A 17,022-nucleotide genomic window follows, 5' to 3' on the forward strand; every position below is an offset into this window, starting at 1 on the left:
CCTGCTCTTTCTCTCTCTCTCTCAAATAAATAAATTCTTTAAAAAAAAAAACCTGGCTTAATTCCCCACTTGCCTAATTAACAACAAGTGTAGTCCCTCTTTTAAACCCCAAGACTTATGCAGCCCATAGTAGGGGCTGCAGTCCGACCTTCAGATGACAGCCGGGACCACTGGTCTCTAGTCTGGGAGTCAGACGAGTCCCCAGGTCCCTGTGACTCCTCAGGAAGGACAGTTGCCCTGCTGTCACTCTGAGCTTGGGTAAGAGGTACCTCGGGGTATCCCTGTGGATGCAGAACTCCTGACCTTTACCCTTCCCTGGGGTCCACGGCACCGGGAGGCAGGGAGCTTTTCTGTGTCAGCTGAAACACCCAGCATTATCTGGCCTCGCTCCTACCACGGCCTCCCTGTACACCCCTTCCCCACTACACCCACTATACACCTGGGGTTCTTGGTGTGGGAGTGGCTGTGTGAAATGCTTTACCGTGACTGAGGTGACTGTCTCACACCATCTCTTGCACTGGCATGGAAAAAGAAAATAAAACCCCAAGTTCAATCACCAGTGGGACATTCTTCCCTCCCCAGACTAGAAGGTTCCCGCCTCTCCATCAGGGATTGCTTGTTTCTCCCGAGGGAGCCAGGCTTTCTCTGCTCTTTATTGAAAGTTCACATTGACCTTCAACCTCCTTGGTCGTGGGCAAAGTGGAGTCTTGTGCGTGCCCTTGGACTGTCCTCACCTCCAGGCTGGAATTCTTTTCCTTGTAGGCCTCCTCCCTACCTTGGGCACGTGGCCCAAAGCTAGAAACTACTCTAAATACAGGTGAATTAAAAAAATTTTTTTAAGTGTTTAATTAATTTATTTATTTGAGAGAGAGAGAGAGAGAAAGCACGAGCAGGGGGAAGGGACAGAGGGAGAAGCGGACTCCGCGCTGAGCAGGGAGCCTGACGACAACCCAGGGCTCGATCCCAGGACCCTGAGATCATGACCCGAGCCGAAGGCAGACACTTAACTGAGCCACCCAGGACCCCCAAAAAGTTTTAAGAAAGTGTCCAGTGGCTAAAGGAGAACAAAGTCAAATACATACTCAGCGGCCAGGATGGCTTCCCACACAAACCTGAGAGTTTAAGGACAGGAGAATAAATTACATGCCCTTTTCTGATTCAGAGGATGCTGCTTCCCGATTCCTGTTGTGTAATTAGCTATTTCTCCTTAACACAATCAGCTTAGAACAGTTACTGGGGCGAGGTGGAGGGTGATCGGGAAGGCGGCATAGAGGAACATTTTGGATGGAAATAAATTGTTCTGCATGTTAATCAGGACGTTAATTACATGATAGATTCATTTGTACACACTGGTGACCTACAGGCTTAAGATCTGTGCATTTTACTGCATATCAGTTATATCTCCGTTGAAAAATAGAAAAAAAAGTCAAACCAACAATGAGGCTTACTTGGCTCGTGTCCATATGCGACGGCTCGTTGACAAGAAATTAATGTGAAAAAGAGAACTGACAGCCCATTGAGAAGCAGGCATCGCCACTGGGATTCGTGGGCTGGGCTGGGCTGTCTCCTTTCGGGGGAGCTGAGCTGCTTCTGTAACGTGCTTAATTACTTCCACTGTGCAGGCGGCTACTTACAGCCATTACTCTTCTTCGTTGAACAGGGCCGGGATCCCTTGGAGTCATTCTCTAGCAGGACTGGGTAGGGTTTTCCCAAGTCTGGTGACCTCCCCGGACGGTGGCGTGGGAGGGCGCATCTCTTGCGCTCAGGAAATGATCCGTGTTCACCACTGCGTGTTTGGGGGGTTGTGTGATGAATCTTGGCGTCAGCCAGTCACGCGTGTCAGGCTTCTGAGCGCAGCGAGGGCACCGCCAATCCAGCCTCACCGAGGCCCAGGCTTCTCACGTGTCAAACGCAGGCTTGTTCACTGGAGCGCTGTTTGAAATAGCGGGAGTAGAGACCTTCTGGACATCCATCAGTGGGAGACGACTGAAAGAAATTATGGCTCATCCACGTAACGTAATACTGAAAAAAGAGTGAGGATGCTTCTCTGTATAAATTTGGAAAGTTTCAGGCTATATCATGCAATGAAAAAACAACAGTGTGTAATATGACCGTATAAACTATGAGTGTGTGTGTGTCTTTGCTCATGTATATAAAGAAACATTGAGGGCGTCTGGGTGGCTCAGTTGGTTCAGCGTCCCGACTCTTGCTTTTGGCCCAGATCATGATCTCAGGGTGGTGAGATCGAGCCCCGCATCAGGCTCTGTCCTCAGTGGGGAGTCTGCTTCTCTCTCCCTCTCCCTCTGCCCCTTTCTGTCCCCATGTGCTGCTCTTTCTCTCTCAAATAAATCTTAAAAAAAAACCCAAACATTGAAAAGAGACAAGAACTATAATTGCAGTAGTCACATTTGTGTGGGATTTGTGTGGGGGCATTGGGAATGGGAATTGGGGAGTAGAGAGAGGGAGCAGGCAAACTTCACTGAACACCTTTTAAAAATTATTTTTAAAAAGTCATGTGAAGGGGGCGCCTGGGTGGCTCAGTTGTTAAGCGTCTGCCTTCAGCTCAGGTCATGATCCCAGGGACCTGGGATCGAGCCCCGCATTGGGCTCCTTGCTCAGGGGGGAGTCTGGTTCTTCCTTTCCCTCTGCCCCGCCAGCCCCCCGCTCATGCTCTCTTTCAAATAAATAAATAAAATCTTGAAAAACAAAAAGTCAGGTGAAGATATTACCTAATGGAACACTGGAATACATTAAATAAAATATTCACAAGGTTTTAAAAATAGGGAAAAGTTTCAGGGGGAGGAGGACCCTTGCGGTCACCTAAACCAGTATGTCCCACACTGGTTTGTGAAGATGTCATGGGAAATACACGGACTTAGAACAGTAATGGGATTTGTTCTAATTCCTACTTTCTTCTATTCCGTGAATGAAATGCTTCTTTTTTTTTTTTTTAAAGATTTTTTATTTATTTATTCGACAGAGATAGAGACAGCCAGCGAGAGAGGGAACACAAGCAGGGGGAGTGGGAGAGGAAGAAGCAGGCTCATAGCAGAGGAGCCTGATGTGGGGCTCGATCCCAGAACACCGGGATCACGCCCTGAGCCGAAGGCAGACGCCTAACCGCTGTGCCACCCAGGCGCCCCTGAATGAAATGCTTCTTAAACACGTGTGTTCACGGAGTGCCACACTCTCTGAGAGCCCTGGGCATGGGGGTGAGCACACAGGAAAGCCTGTGGAGAGCAGGTATGCAGGCCAGACGCCATTGTTCATGCCTATTCCTGCTGTGAAACACCGTTTTCTGCCCTGGTGGTTTTGACCATCCACAGTTTTAAGTTGTTTTTCTTCTTAGCCACGTGTGGTTTAACTGATGCCCCAAACGTCCCAGGGATTGGCAAAGATTCTTTGCTTGACCAAACTTTAGTCAGTCTCCTGAACCTGCTCCTAGGTCCCTCCGTGCACTTCTGTGTAAAATCCAGTTTTAGCAAGGACCCCCGTTAAGTCAGGGCTGTGCGTGCGCTCAGGAAAGGGCTGAGAAGGCCCAAAGACATCACTTCTGACTAACCTCAAGGCTCCGAGCGAGCAGGGAGTTAGGGACGGGCAGCGTGGCAGTGTCAGCGGCATGCCCCGTCACACACAGCCTGGGGGATTTGCTGCTTCCAGGCATTCAAGGAAATCTCTGTCTTATCATTAGCTGGCCACTGAGGTGACTGAAGAGAGACCTTAGTGGCCACGCACAACAAAATCAGACTTCACGGAATTAGTTTCCAAAAGTCACTACACAACAACAGCTACAAGAAGCCACAGCAAGAACCAAATCCTGGGGAGTGGAGGAGAATCTGGTTTCTCGAGATGCTGCATTATATTATTTAAAATGTTTAGTGTTTAATAAAAAATTATAAGACAGGCAAAGAAACAAAGTCTGGTCCATAGAAAAAAAATGTCTGGCCTATACATATATAAAAAAAGCAACCAGTAGAAGCATAGAAAATGGGGGCGCCTGGGTGGCTCAGTCGTTAAGTGTCTGCCTTCAGCTCAGGGTGTGATCCCGGAGTCCTGGGATCGAGCCCCACATCGGGCTCCTCCGCTGGGAGTCTGCTTCTTCCTCTCCCACTCCCCCTGCTTGTGTTCCCTCTCTGGCTGGCTGTCTCTCTCTGTCAAATAAATAAATAAAATCTTAAAAAAAAAAAGAAGCATAGAAAATGTCTCTGACATTGTGCTTACTAGCTAGACTTCATTTTTTAAATTTTTATTATTTATTTCTTTATTTTAAGACAATTTTATTTGAGAGAGAGAGAGTGAGAGAGAGAATGCAAACGAGTTGGGGGGAGGAGCAGAGGGAGAGGGAGAAGCAGGCTCCCTGCTGAGCAGGAAGCCCGATGTGGGACTCGATCCCAGGACCCTGGGATCATGACTGAGCCAAAGGCAGACACTTAACCAACTGAGCCACCCAGGTGCCTACATACTTTATTTTTTTTAAAAGATGTATTTATTTATTTGAGAAAGAGAGAGAGTGGGGGGGGGGAGGGGCAGAGGGAGAGATTCTTTAAGCAGACTCCCTTGCTGAACATGGAGCCTGATGTGGAGCTCGATCCCAGGACCCTGCGATCATGACCTGAACTGAAACCAAGAGTTGGACACTCAACTGACAGAGCTACCCAGGCATCCCTCCTAGCTAGACTTTGTTTTTTTTTTTTTTTTTTTTTTTTTTTTTTTTTAAAGATTTTATTTATTTATGTGACAGAGAGACAGCCAGCGAGAGAGGGAACATAGCAGGGGGAGTGGGAGAGGAAGAAGCAGGCTCATAACGGAGGAGCCTGATGTGGGACTCGATCCCGGTACGCCGGGACCACGCCCTGAGCCGAAGGCAGACGCTTTAACGACTGCGCTACCCAGGCGCCCCCCCTAGCTAGACTTTGAATCAGCTATTTTGAGTATATTTAAAGAGCTAAATGAAACCACGTCTAAATAATGGAATAAAATTTTCAACATACATGTAACAGGAGTCCCACAAGGAGAAGAGAGGGAGGAAAGAAGGATCTAAAGAATATTTGAGGGGTTAAGCGTCTGACTCTTGATTACGGCTGTGAACACGATCTCAGGGTCGTAAGATCAAGCCTCATGTCGGCTCAGTGGGGAGTCTACTTCTCTCCCTTCCCTCTGTTCCCCTCCTTCTCTCTCTCTTTCTCGATCATAAATAAGTCCTTTAAAAAAAAGAATATTTGAAAAAATAACAGCAGAAAGCTTCCCAATTGTAATGAAAAACATTATATGTCCAAGAAGTACGTCAAACTCCAAATAGAATAAACTCAGAGAGAAGATAAACACTGAGACACATGGTAATTAAACTGTCAAAAGACAAAGACAAAGAACCTTGAAAACAGCAAGAAAGAAGCCACTCATCCTGTGCAAAGATCATCAATAAGATTAACATCTGATTTCTCATCCTAAACCATAGAGGCCAGAAGGCTGTGGCATGACCCTAAGCACTGAAGGAAAGAAACCCGGTCAACTAAACATTTTATATCCAGCAAAACTGTCTTTCAAAAATAAAGGACAAATTACGACCTTGCCAGATGAACAAGTGTGGAGGGCATTCATCCCTAGGTCACATCTGCCCCGTAAAAAAATAAATGGTGTCCTTCAGGCTGAAGTGAAGGGACAGTAACTCAAATCCACATGAAGAAATAAGGAACCCGTTAAAGGAAACTATATAGGTAAATATAATAGGCAGCATAAGTATATTTTTTGTTTGTAACTCCTATTTCTTCACCTGATTTATTTATTTATTTAAAGATTGTATTTATTTATTTAACAGAGATAGAGACAGCCAGCGAGAGAGGGAACACAAGCAGGGGGAGTAGGAGAGGAAGAAGCAGGCTCATAGCAGAGGAGCCCGATGTGGGGGCTCGATCCCAGAACGCCAAGATCACGCCCTGAGCCAAAGGCAGACGCTGAATGACTGAGCCACCCAGGCGCCCATCTTCACCTGATTTGAAAACAACCACAGTAATGATAAATCTGTGGGGGTGGGCAGACAATGTATAAAAATGCAATTGTATGACAATACTAAGATGGGGCGGGCGGGGGCGGGGGTAGCGGGAGAATGGAGCTATATAGGAGCAAAGTTACTGTGTATTACTGAAATTAAGCTCGTATTAACTTGGACCAGGATGTTAATTACACCCTGGGGCAACCACCAAGAAGACAGAAGGGCGTGGCCAACCGTGTCACCTGCCACAGACCGTTTAAATGAGCCCTGAGAACTGACTGCTTGTTCTGGCAGCATGGGGGTCCCAGGTGCGCAGTCCTGGGGGACGGCGGGGGGGGGCTGATTAGATGGGTTCGGGCAGAATGGGAGAGAAGGAAGTAGAGAAAATGAATACAGGTAATGCGTCCACGAACTTTGCTGAAAATGGAAGGAGACAGGTGGGGTTGGGGCAAAGGGTGAGAGGTAGCTCATTGGATTTGCATGCTGGTGGAAAAACTAGTAAGTGCCGTCTGTGTCATGAGGAGGAATTTTGGAGATCGCAGGGGGATTATTGGGGCATCATGCTTCTCAGCCGAACGTCTCAGGCACTTGAGTCTTGGGTTATTGGGGGGGTATGCATACACATACGCAGGTATGCACACACACATTGCACGATACTGTACTAATAGCCAGCGGGCAGGGCGTGAGACGGGGGAGGCCCTGCGAGCCCCAGCCAGAGCGGAGAGCCGGCGGAGGTCGGTTCCCAGTGCACACGCCCCCGGGCCCCGTCCCAGGGACTTTCCCTCCGCGAGGCCAGCAGCCGCGGTTTCCCAACTAGGGCAAAGGGCAGCGCGGAGGGAAGAGCAGGAAGGGCTCCCCCCGCCCCGCAAGCGCGGGGCGGCCTCCCATTGGCTCCCCTCGCTCCGCCCTCGGTCCCCATTGGCCGCGGCCCGAGCGCACGGGCCGAGCACGCCGCTCCGCGCCGCCCGGTGTGTGGCCGGCCACGGCGATGCGGCCAATGGGAGCGCCCTCGGGGCGGGGCCGCGGACGACGAGAGCCTGGGCGCGGGCGAGTCGGTAAACAGATCCGGGGCGCGTGCGGCGCCGGCGCTGCGGCTGGCGAGGGCGCGCAGGCGGCGCGAAGGTGACCGCGGAGCTCCGCTTCCTGCCGCCGGGTAAGGCTGCGGCGCGCTCCTGGGGCACAGCCGGGCTGGCCTTCCCCTGCGCGCGCCTCTCCCGCGTCCAGCTCCAGGGCGGCGGCTTCCCCTCAGCAGTGCAGCCCGGCCCCGCTGCGCCCTCCGCGCCTGCTTCCCTGGGGCGTCCGCCCGGCCGCCTCCCCCGCCGGGTTGTCTCAGGGTCTTCGCTCCCAGACGCTCCACAATATGTGCAGGGGCTCTGCGCGCCGCCGGCCGCAGGCTCGGGTCCAAACTCGGACTCCCGTGGCCTGGTCCCGCTCTTGGGTTTCACAGGTGGGGGTTCGGGGTGTACTTGGGAGAGGAGGCCCTGCTTGCTCCTTTTGTTCCCTTTTCTTGAGCCCTTTCTCCTGCTTCTCCAAGCACTGGGGGTCCCGGGATGGGTTTGGGCTAAATTGCCTGAGCTGCTGCCTGTGCCTAGTCCCAGCCCCCTGCCACACGCTGTGTGCGCGTGGGCCTCGGGAACGGGGAATGCCAGGGCAGGTGTGGGTGCTGGGCCTCTCCACGTGGCTGAGAGGTGCCAGCCTCCTGAAGGGCGAGAGGCTCTCAACTGGCCAGGCACAGGCCGCTGGAACACTTGTGCTCACTGGGGCCTTGGGTGTGCGTGACAGAAGACCAAAGAGCCAGGCTGGCCAAGCCTAGGTGGTTGCCAGAGGAGCCGAGCCTGCATGATACCAGCCTGCCAGTTGTCTTCTTGTGGGAGGACAGGTCATCCTGGCAGGGGGGCCGTTCTCCTGAGAAGAGACAAGAGGGTGCTCTCCTTTCCCAGGAGCAGCATCTTCAAGACTCTGGCCATGGCTCTGGATATTTTGTTCCGCCTTGTGAATAATGCAGGCAATGCAGGGTTATTACAGTTTGGGGCCTGACCTTGGGCACCTTGAAGGAAAAGTGACCCAGGTGGTCTGAGCATTTCCCTGTGTGTTGCCCAAGACAGGGTTTTCCGGTCTTTGGACTTGACGTTTGGGCTAGACAGTTCGTTGTTGTGGGAGGGTGACCCGTGCGTTGTAGGAGGTAGAGCAGGATTCATGGCCTCTGTCCACTAGATGCTGGTGGCAGCCCCCCACCACAACACACACACTAGTGTGACAACCAGAAATTTCTCCAGATGTTGCCAAATGTCTCTCCTAAGTGGCAAAATCGCCCTTGGATGAGAACCATTGAGCTAAGGAGAAGAGTCTTCCTGAGGCTGGAGACGTGTGCTGGCACCTGCCCGTGAGTAGTTGAGAGGCTTAGGCAAAGGGTAGTGCTCTGCCCCTGGCCCTAAACCAGGGACAGAAGCTGCGTAGATGGGCTTCCAAAGGGACCCCACCTCCACACCTAGAGGGGCAGGAGAGGGATAGGAGTTCATGGGCATTTACTGTGCCTGCTGGATGCAGGGCAGTGATTGGCTGGGTCCACAATACAAAAGAAGGAGAAGGCTGGTGGTTTCTATCTTTGGAGACTTTGCAAGAGGGTGGGGGATATGCATGTGAAATAACCGTGGGACAGTTTTCAAATGGTGACCAAACAAGTTCAAACTTCCAAACCCTGGCAGAAAAGCCAACTCCATTATCCACAAGGGGCTTTTCCAAGGTGATTCTTCAGTCGTCTTCTTGTGTCTTGTGATGTGGGAGAGGGCTGGCCCTGTGTGTGCAGAGTAAGTGGCTGCATTTCATGCCTACGTGTGGGGATGTTTACACGTGCTGTGTGCCCCTCCACGAGAGTGAGCGTGCAACATGGGCACATGTATCATTTGTAAAGTGCCTCTGTGGTTGATGGAAGCATCAGTGTCCAAGATGCAGAGAAAGATGCTTTACTTCTGAGTCTAGATTTTGTTTTCAGTATAACCTGGAATTTATATACCAGAGTTCTAAGTACCGTATCGATGGGGATGCAGAAAAGCCGAAAAACAGTGATCATTGCATAGGGCAGGGAAAAATATCCCAAGTCTCTAGCTCCCACGGGTTTCCCTGTCTTGTTCATTGATCCTGTAGGTATGTATCCGGATTTTCCTGCAGCAGTCCTTGGTTAGTTAGGCGGTCTTTTGGGTGCCCTTCGTTGCCAGTAGAAAAGGATCCAGACAGAGAGGTCACTTCTCCTTTCTCAAAAAGAAGTTGAGAGAAGTCCAAACTCGGCAGGATAATTTTCCGCCAAGAGCCACGGACACTGAGTCATTATCTTTGTCGGTTGAAACAAGAGCTGTGTGCAAAATTAGACAGGAATATTTAGATAGAGCGTTGTCTTGATCTGACAGTGGCATCTGGAAATAGTTCGTGCATTCCTGCCGAGTAACGGCCAGGAACTTGGAGCCCGTGGAAGGGAGAGAGTGGCGTGGGGAGCTCAAGGGCCGGCGTCTTCAAGAGTGGTGCCTCTGGGACGGGTGAAGTCCACGGACCCCGAGGCAGGGCCAGGACCCTGGGTGCAGGACGTGAGAGGGGTTTCTGCCTGCACTTTGCAAAGCCGAGTAGGTACCCACTGGTCTGTCCACAAGCATGTTGTTCCTTGTGGGGTTCCAGGCTCCTGAGCCCTTGACCCCTTGCTTTGAGGTCAGGGGCCCACAGAGTATTTAAAGTCGGAAATGACCCTGAAAATGTCTTTTTATTCTTCATACTTGGGAGTGATTTATTTTCAGGGTGTGCATGTAGAAAAGATTCATGAGAGAGCCGAGTGTTTTTTGCTCAGATTGACATTTCAGGAGGGTATTGTAGGATAGTGACTGTGCTCTTGTCCCCAGAGCCCTAGACTTGTGGTGTTTTGTTTTGTTTTGTTTTTAATGTCCTCCTAGCCCATCTGGCCAGGGGCAGAGGGGCTACATTTGGTCCAAACCTGGAAAATCCCTATGTGTCCTGAGGGTCAGTGCCCTTCTACATCCTGCCCCTGAGGAAAAGCCCACTCTGGAATCATAGGCGAATCTGGTTTTTTACTCCTCATTGGACGACCACTGGGGGCTTGACTGTGTCAGGCATGGCATTGGGAAATCGAAGTGAACAGCACTTGGGTCCCTGAACTCGGGAAACTTGTGATAAGGGGGGGGGGTGCAGATCCCACCTCAGGGCCATGGATGTGGTTTGGACTAGGGGCTCTGGGTGGAAACTGTGAAGGCTTCTTGGAGGAGGAGTGTGGGGGCGGGGGCGCTGAGGATGAGCAAGAATTCAGCAGGAAGAGGCAGGAGTCAGTGCTTCCCAGAATCCTTGTGGCAAAGGATCGGCTTTTATTTTGTCCCAGTTTGTCTCAGAGCAGTGTGCTCGCAAAGCACAGTAAACATGGCACAGCGATGCTAGATTGCTGTGGAAGTTTCTAGGCGCTCACTCCTGGGGGATGTCAGCAGTCCAGGGACCACTGTGTGTTCTGCCCTTATGGTTTGGGTGAGTTTGGGTGAGGCAGAGCAGTGCTTCCACACATTTCCTCTTGGCAGTGGGGTCGGGGGCCAGGAGGGCTTGGCTCTGTATTCCTGGCAATTTTCAGCTGAATTCTGTTCAAGCCAGAAGGGGTTGCTGAGCACTCACAACTCATGAGTCCAGCTGCAGCCCAGAGCGCCCCCAGAGAGAGACAGAGCGAGCGTGAGCTCCCTGCCTTGATATGTGCACAGTCACCCACAGGGGGTACCCCCCCGCCCACCGCCACTGTGGGGACCCAGGGTGGAGCACAAGCTGGTTCTCCTGGAGAAAGCCTGGGACAGTGTTTGCTGTGCCCGCAGGCTTCCTGGAGCCTGAAAGATTGGTGCTCCACCCCCCCACGCCAAGGGAAGGGCTGGGAGGCTGAGGCTCAGCGGGGGCAAAGGTCTGGCAGCCAGTGGGCGTTGCCATGGGGAGGGTGCCAAGGTGGGCTGGTGTGTGCAGGGCAGGCAGAAGGCGGGTCAGGGTCGCCAGGCAGGGAGCCCAGCCAGGTGGTTTGTGAGAAGTGAGGGCGGCCTGCGTCCCAGGTGGTGGATGGCGGGGTGGGGAAGTGGAATGTGAGACATAGATTCAGAAGAATAGAAACCTGTGCAGGTAGAAGGTCTAGAGGAAGTGGCTGGTTGGACTCCGGGGGCTGAGGTTTCCCGTTGTGGGGAGGAGCTGTTTGGGGGAAGACGGTGATGTTTTAGACATGAAGGGGTTAAGGTACCTCTGGGACTCATCTCCTCTTTTTATTAAGATACAGTTCGTATGCAGTAGATTCAGCCTTTCTAGTAGGTAGTTGTGCAGTTTGAGAAATGCATGGTCTGGGGGCGCCTGGGTGGCTCAGTCGGTTGGGTAGCTGGCTCTGGATTTCGGCTCAGGTCATGATCTCAGGGTCCTGGGATTGAGCCCCGCATCAGGCCCTGTGCTCAGCGTGGATTCTGTGTGAGGAGTCTCTCTCCCCCTCTGCTCCCCGACCCCTGTTTGTGTGTTCTCGCTCTAATAAATAAGTAAATTAAAAAAAAAACAACAACAAAAAACCCCAAACCAAATGCATATGGTCACATACCCGTTACTGCGTCAAGGTGTAGAACAGCCCTGTTACGGACACGTTCCCCGTGCCTGTGGGACTTCAAGGGGTGCTGTGGTGTGTGTGTGTGTAACTGGGTTGGTTCTCGAACTGCTTCAGTGGTTGAGACGGGCTGCCTGGGCTGAGAGCAGGGATGCACGGACCTGGGACAGCCCAGGGAACAGGAAGGAGCAGTCAGCGGGGGGATTTTCATATTTGGCACAGGAAGGCTAAGAGAGATGGTTTGTGGACGTGAGAGGGAACGTTTTCCTGGAAGGAGAGAGGGAAGGCAAAGCACAGCTGGGTGGGAGAGTCATGGTGGTGGAGGGGGGAGCGGTTGGGCCAGGAGGGGCCGGCCCGGTGGGGTCTGAGGGCTCTGCGATGTGGGCTGCAGGGGGCATGCACAGCTCTTCACCTCTGGAGGACCAGGAGGCAGCTGCAGAGTGAGTGAGCACCCCCCGTGCTGGATGGGAGGGGCCGGGCGGGCTGGGGTGCTTGGGGAGAAAGCCTGGCGGGTGTCCTGTTGTGTCCCCTGCCTGCCAGGCCCTGCTCCTGCCCGCCACTGAGGAGCTGGCTGTTCCAGTGGGTGAGTGAGTGTGTGAGTGTGTGTGTATTGCATGTGAGTGCAGGTGCTTGTTGTGAGGCTGTATGAGTGTGCCACTTGGTGTGCGAGTGCACAAGTGTGTGTGTTTGCATAGGTGAATGCGAGTACATGAGTTGTGTGTGAGTGCGAGTACACAAGAGTGCATCGGTATGTGAGTGCAAGAGCAGGTGACTACGCAAGTGTGAGTGTGAGTGCCTAAGCGTGCGCTGGCGGGTGTCCGTGTGTGTGAGTGCAAGTGCATGAATGTGGGCATGAATATGTGAGTGTGGTGTGAGTGTGCGTGCACGAGTGTGTGCACATGAGGATGTGTGTGTGAATACTGAGTGTATGGGGGTGTGAGTGTGGGTGTGAGTACGTGAGTGTGGTGAGTGGTGTGAGTGCAAACGCAGGTGGTGTGTGTGCATGAACGTGTGTGTGAGTGTAGCAGAGGGGCAGGGAGGTGGGTTTTCCGGAGGTGTGTGTCCTGAGACCCAGGCCAGATCCCCCCCCCCCGCCCCCAGATGGCCTGTGTGACTGGAGAGAAGCAGGGTCTGTCTGTCCCCCGGGAGAAGCAGGGTCTGTCTGTCCGCACTTGGTCTCCTCCAGCGCCTGGAAGGGGCAGCGCTCAGTTCCTTAGAGCATCGTTCTTCCCAGACCCTGTGAACTCTGCGTGTTCAGAACAGCCTTGGCCGTGCTCCCGGGTCGGCCTCCTGTGCTCCAGGGGTGAATGCTTCCAGTCTCTGGGGGCTGGAGACCATCGCGGGAGGTCACCTCATTCTGTACAGGAGGAGATGAGGAAGCGGAGGCCTGAAGAGGAGAACAGGTGTGCCCGAGGTCACATGTGGCGGGTGTCCCGGGGGGGCCTCACTGTCTGTCCTCCCCCATCCCGCATCCCCACACTGCTCACGTCCGGGGACTAGAGGCCTTGTGGTGATGTCCGTCCTGCCATCGGCGGGGCTGGATGCGAGGTCGTGGGACTGTTCACACACACACACACACACACACACACACACACACAGCTCTTCGGGTGAGGTCCAGGGGCTGTTAGCACAGGGGATGCTGCTGTGCTGTGGTGGTAACTGTGCGTGTGGGGGGGTCTCAGGGTGGTCGTGGACAGGACTCCTGGTTCTGGGTTCTAGATGTCAGGGCTTCATCAGTTCTTGAGTACCCTGGGTGCAGACTGGTGTTCAGCTCTGGGGGCGACCCCCGTGGAGAATGGAGAACTGGCTATGAGAGGTCCTCTCCGGGAGCTCACCATGCAGTGAGGGCGATGGGACAGGTACACAGAGTCACACAGGCCATCTGGGGGCGACCTTAGGCCATCAAGAGATGCGGGAGTTTAGAGGAAGAGGAGGGTGGGGGCCGGTCACTCTGCAGGGTGTACCATTCCGTCAGGGTGGGTAGGATTTGGGCACAGGAAGTGGTATTCCAAGGGGGAGGAGGCACATGGAAGTAGGAAAACCTGCGTGTGTGTGTGTGTGTGTGTGTGTGTGTGTGTGTGTGCACGCGCGTACGCGCACGCGCATGGGGGAGGTATTCTGGCAGAAGCACTGGGGCATGGGGGGGTGACAGTGTCCCTGGCGATCCTCTTCCCATTTCTGTCCCTGAGTACAGTTGTCTGTCGAGGGTTGTCCCTGTCTGGGTGAAGTCTCTAGTTTTGAAAAGTACCGGGGTTTGCATGCACGTGCCGTCCCAGAGTGCCTGTCGGGCTGCATGTGGTGTTCAGAGGGGCAGCTAGTAAAGTCCGGTTCTGGGTGTTTGCATGGCGATCTGAGGACCATGTACCTGGCATCTCCTTCTGGCTTGTGCACACCCCGAGGTGGCCTGCAGGGTGGGGCTCCTGCTTCTTTCTCCCCCATGTGTCTGAGACAAGAACCAATCCCGGCCCCAAGGGGCTGGGCTCGCTGGTGCTGGGAAGCTGATGCTCTTAGTGCAGGTAACCCGGGAGCTTTCCAGAAGGGGAGGTCTGGCCAGACGGCCTTTGAGAGCCCCACCAGCTCCAGAATTTCTGTGACTCATGATTTCGGCAACCAGGTGGACACACTTCTCAGGGCATGAACCTTGCTGTGTCTCCGGGAGACTGTTGACTTAAAGTGTTGGTTTACTGATGTGGGGGCAGGTTTCTTAGTTGCTTTTCTCTCAGCCTCCTGGGCAGTGAGGAAAGGACTGGAGCCTGCGGTCAGGCCGGGGTGGAAGGGCCAGCACCTGACGTCTTTGGAACTTGGGGAGATTCCTCCTTGCTGAGCTCTCTCTCCCTGGCTCCTGCTGTGGGAGGGCAGGGATCGTGTAAAGGGTGGGCACACAGAGGGGACTGTGAACGGTCACCGCTCGTGACTGATAGGACTTTGCGGGAGTAGTAAAGGTGAAGTAGGAGTGTTGTGAAAGATGAAGGGGGTAAAAGCTGATGAAAATCATTTTGAGCGTGGGGGCTCTTCCGTGCTCTCAGTGGCACCCCCAGGTGGTGCATGGTGCCTGGCGTAGCGGACCCTCAGGAGTGGTTTGGATGTTGAACCAAGCCTCGGGAGGCACGGGGCGCGTTGACCCTGAAAGCCGGCAGCACCTGTCGTCGGGGACAGGAGTGTGTTTTGGGCTGGCTCTGGGGTAGTCCAGCCCCAGGCACAGCACCTGGCTCGTGATTGGCACTCAGGGCTGTTTGTGGGGTGACTAACGAATTGTGTTCGAAAAATGATCTGGAAATTATTCTAGAATACAGCCCACCCCTCTTCCCAACCCAGCGATTTTCCTTTTTAAAAATAGCCCCCGTATTCGTTTCCTATGGCTGTTCTGACAAATTATACAAACCCAGTGGCTTGAAACGCTGCAGATGTGTTATTCGACGGTCCTGGAGGTCAGGATGGGACATCAGCAGGGCCTGTCCTTTCTGGAGGCTCCAGGGCAGAAGTGACCCCGGCTTTCCTGGCCTCCAGGGGGCAGCCGGCCTCCCAGGGCTGTGGCTCCTGCCTCCCACCTGCCTGACACCTACACCCCAGCCTCTGCTTCCGTCACACCTCCTGCCGAGTCAGACCCGCCTGCCTCCCCCCATAAGGATCCCGTGATGAATTGGGCCCATCTTGACAGTCCCCCCCATCTTAAGGATCTTTGCCTGAATCCCACATGCAAAGCCCCCTCTGCCACGGAAGCTGACATCGTCCCTCGCTGCAGGGCTCAGAGCGTGGACAAGTCTGTGAGGTCATGACCCCGCCTGCTACATTTAAGCACAACCCTTTAAAGACCTGATTTCACTTTGGAGGAAACTCCTTGACCACAGCTCCAGGGTCCCCACCCAGGGTCCTGTCCACCTTCCTGGGTGACAGTGCAGTGACACTGGTCATTCGTGTGGTCACGATCAGTCTGGGTGTTGGGGTGGGTGCGGAAGGAGTCAGGGGGTCGGAGACGGGAGCCTCCCACCAGGGGCTTGGAGTCGGGCTGGAGAGAAGAGGCGTGTGTGTGCCGGGGACGTGAGGCACAGAGCAGAGCAGGGTCTGGCCGGCCTGGAAGATGAGGGCAGTGAGGGGACGACTCCTCGAGAGCTAAGCGTCAGCTCGAGTCCTCGAGAAAATGTGCGTCCGTACATTTCAGGGTACTTTGTCTCTCCTGCTTAGATTGGATGTTGCTGTGATTTCCAGGTTTTGGGGTGGCTCAGGAGCAGGCCTGCAGTGGCCGGCTGGTCAGCAGAGCCAATGCCCAGGCCCCGAGGCTGGCCTCGCGCACACAGGGCTCCCCCGTCCACGAGGCTGGTGGGGTGTGGTTGAGATGTGCAGTAGCCCGGGGGCGGGCTTGCTTGCGGGTGGCTTGGAGCGGTGCTCACTCAGCACCCGTGGGAGTGGAGGCTGGACGGGAGGCCCGGGTCCTCCAACCTCAGGCCCAGCAGCTTGGGCGTCTCCTGTTGCCCCGTTAGACAGCTGGGAGCCATTGAGCAGGGGGTTAGCTTGATGAAGTGGATTTGGGGAGGATTATTCTGGTGGTAGGGTATGCCGTGGTGTGCAGACAGAGAGGTCATGGGGTTCGGAGGCCCCCCCCATACCGTCCCTCCCACGAAGTACCAGCTAAAGCTTCCTGTTTTCTCCTCTGGGAGTGGCGTTGGCCGTGGTAAGGTCACCAGCGGGTGTTTATTTCTGGCCTCCAAGCGGCTGCCCGCTCCACAGCATCAACAAACCACCCCGGCCCCGCGAGAGGGCGAGACTGCCCTCCCGGAGTCCGACGGGACACTGTACGGCCCGAGCGCTGCGGTATAAGTAAGTGGGGTTGTCGCACTGCTGTCATTCACACGCCCTCGGGTCTCCCCGGGGCTGAACCTCCTTCCAGAGCGTCTCTGCTCACAGTGATGAACGCCTACTGTGTGCCAGTCCCTCGGGGCCCTAAGTGCTGCCGAATGGGTTACCTAACCCACTCCTGTGGGGAAACTGAGGCACAGAGACACTTCGGCGACTTCAGTTCAGCAGCAGAGTCGGGATTGGAGCCGGGGGTGCCCGGCTCCGGAACATCTGGACGAGACAAGCACTGTTTTCAGGTTTAAGCAGAAAACTTCGGGGAGTTTTTAGTCAGAAAATAAAATTGCTGTCAGGACCCAAGCTTGGCAGGTTTGCATTCAGTCCTGTTTGCTCACCAGGAGGAGGAGGGGCCGCTCAGGACCTCCCCGTGCTCCCCGCCCCATGCTCCAGAGCCCTGGGCGCCCTTAGAGGGGGTTGCTTCTCCTGCTTCTATGAGCCGCCCGATGCCCACCTGGAGGCAGCGCTCTGGGAAGCCGAAGAACGTCTGAATCTCCCAGCGGGCGGGGGGTGGAGGTTTACCGTCTAAGGTCCCCCAACACTCTTCAGCTTGTTTCCTCCTCTTCCCTGTTAAATGACTCCTGAG

At 54.1% G+C, this 17,022-nt stretch overlaps 1 protein-coding gene across 2 annotated transcripts in view; it reads left to right on the top strand.

Annotated features, from left to right (window-relative positions):
- The window catches only part of COQ8A (coenzyme Q8A), a 44,127-nt gene that overhangs the window by 2,108 nt on the left and 24,997 nt on the right, over nt 1-17,022 (top strand). Inside the window, exon 1 of one of the 2 annotated variants that reach the window (XM_045796531.2) lies at nt 6,985-7,142. The exons of the other annotated variant lie outside the window; for it this stretch is intronic. The gene's annotated coding sequence lies outside the window, so the exon portion shown is untranslated. Of the gene's footprint in view, nt 1-6,984; nt 7,143-17,022 lie in introns of those variants that run through there. 2 annotated transcript variants of the gene reach the window in all.

The sequence above is a fragment of the Ursus americanus genome, chromosome 2, assembly GCF_024610735.1.
Source record: "Ursus americanus isolate L20-20 chromosome 2, mUrsAme1.1.p, whole genome shotgun sequence".
Classification (NCBI taxonomy): domain Eukaryota; kingdom Metazoa; phylum Chordata; class Mammalia; order Carnivora; family Ursidae; genus Ursus; species Ursus americanus.